Source organism: Palaemon carinicauda, chromosome 10 (assembly GCF_036898095.1).
Source record: "Palaemon carinicauda isolate YSFRI2023 chromosome 10, ASM3689809v2, whole genome shotgun sequence".
Lineage (NCBI taxonomy): Eukaryota > Metazoa > Arthropoda > Malacostraca > Decapoda > Palaemonidae > Palaemon > Palaemon carinicauda.
Window position 1 is genome coordinate 144,147,357 of NC_090734.1, and position 2,500 is coordinate 144,149,856.

Consider the following 2,500-nt stretch of genomic DNA (forward strand, 5'->3'; position numbering starts at 1 on the left):
AAGACCTCTCCAAAGCTTTCCGGGAAGTGTACAGGAACTAATGAAGCCAACTGTACAATCGTCAGACGACTCTCTAGCTTCCCGTGAAGTTTACAGGAATTGATAAAGCCAACTGCACAATCATCAGACGACTCTCGCTTCCCGTGAAGTGTACAGGAATAATGAAGTCAACTGTACAATCGTCAGACGACTCTCTCGCTTCCCGTGAAGTGTACAGGAATTGATGAAGCCAACTGTTCAACTGTTAGACCTCTTCCAAGCTTCCCGTGAAGTGTACAGGAACTGATGAAGCTAACTCTACAACTGTCAGACGTCTCCTTAGCTTCTCGTGAAGTGTACCGGAATTAACGAAGCCAATTGTACAAATGTAAGACCTCTCCAAAGCTTTCCGGGAAGTGTACAGGAACTAATGAAGCCAACTGTACAATCGTCAGACGACTCTCTAGCTTCCCGTGAAGTTTACAGGAATTGATAAAGCCAACTGTACAATCGTCAGACGACTCTAGCTTCCCGTAAAGTGTACAGGAAGTGATGAAGCCAACTGTACAATCGTCAAACGACTCTCGCTTCCCGTGAAGTGTAGAGGAATTAATGAAGCCAACAGTACAGGTGTCAGACGTCTCTCTCGCTTCCCAGGAAGTGTACCGGAATTAATGAAGCCAACTGTACAACTGTCAGACCTCTACCAAGCTTCCCGTGAAGTGTACTGGAATTAATGAAGCCAACTGTACACCCAACAACACTAAAATCCCACGATTTTCTAAACTTTTAAAGATCCATTTTCCCGAATGCTGGCGTCATGATATTCTTGTCAAGAGCACTGGAGCGGATATAAGAAGCAATAAATATCTTAAAAGGGTTGAATCTCGAAAACGTTCTCCTTCACATTCAAAATTGAAATTTTATGTGATTGTCCCGTAATCTGGGTTTAAGATAATGCCTCCACCTATTATTATTATTATTATTATTATTATTATTATTATTATTATTATTATTATTATTATTATTATTATTATTATTATTATCTAAGCTACAACCTTAGTTGGAAATGCAGGATGCTATAAGGCTAAGCTATGAGATCCAACAGTGAAAACTGAAGCTTCTCTTACCAGTTGAGACTAATCCTTAGTGTGTGGTTAGCTTGTTCCATTTTGTATATGGAATGGAGACGTAACGCAAATGCATTTCAGCATTTAAGGGAGCGAAGTAACATGCCAGTCATGAATATGATGGGAAAACCTACTCGGTCAAACAAAATCTGAGACAACAAACTGCTTAGGCATAAACCATAGCAGATACCCAAATTATGATTGTAACACTTGATTACATTTACTCTACCTCTCAAAGAGGTAAAGTCCATCAATCCTGCCTTAGGCTGCTTTTCCAACTAGGGTTGTAGCTTAACAAGTAGTAGTACTAATAATAATAAGAAAATGTGTTTTATTATTTTTGCACAGTTAAAAGAAGCCCTCAGGGCAGGCTCATCAAGTTGGATAAATGGGCTAAAGGCTATGAACTCCTTAAACACCCTGACGAAATACAACAATAAATATGAAAAGTTAATGAGAATTATAACAAGAATCCAACATATCAATTCTATCATTTATTAACAAATCTAACAGGTTACAGAAAAGGTCGAGTAAGCGACGCCTGAAAAACTAGGAAAGGGGGTTACTGGAGGGATAGGCGGAGGGTCTGGAGTGAGGGGAGGGGGGGGGGAGAGAAAGGGGAGGGACGGAGAGTGTAGGTATTCGAATTGCTTGACTTATTTAGCCGATGCACCTTGTTAAATCTTTATTATGACAAGAAAAAAACAACTTAATTAGCGGTATTTGCGAATGCGTTATAATATCAAATATTAGGGGTCTATAGAGTGTTGTGTCAAAGTACCATTCTGATCAAGCAATTATAAAAACGAACTATCTTTTTTTGCCAGAAATGCATAGTAATCACTATTTCCATTTGCTTCAACATCCAGAGCTATTGAACAAATTTGATAATACAAGATTTATATGTGTGTTTAGGAATAAGTCATTATGCAACCATTTTGGGCTCCACAAGGCACTAGAAGAGTGGGAAGGCCCAGACCTAGATGGCTGCCAAATATTGTGACACGTTGACATGTAAGATCTTGCGAAAATTTGAAGCATTTGCAAGGATAAAGAGGAACTTGGTTCAACCATATTCAGATAAAACAATGGAAATTCTATATGATAAAGACTATTCTTATTAGGTTTGTATATTGAATAGAATTACATGCAAAATTATATAATGAGTACACACACACACACTTAGAATCTTCCAAAGTACACTTTATATTGATACAATCTCTCTCTCTCTCTCTCTCTCTCTCTCTCTCTCTCTCATTGTTGGCTATTCCTCTTGCACATTTTTTCCTCATTATTCTATAGACCTCATTTGCATTCTTAATTGCTTAGTAATTTTCCATTCTTAAATCCTTACTGATCTCTCTCTCTCTCTCTCTCTCTCTCTCTCTCTC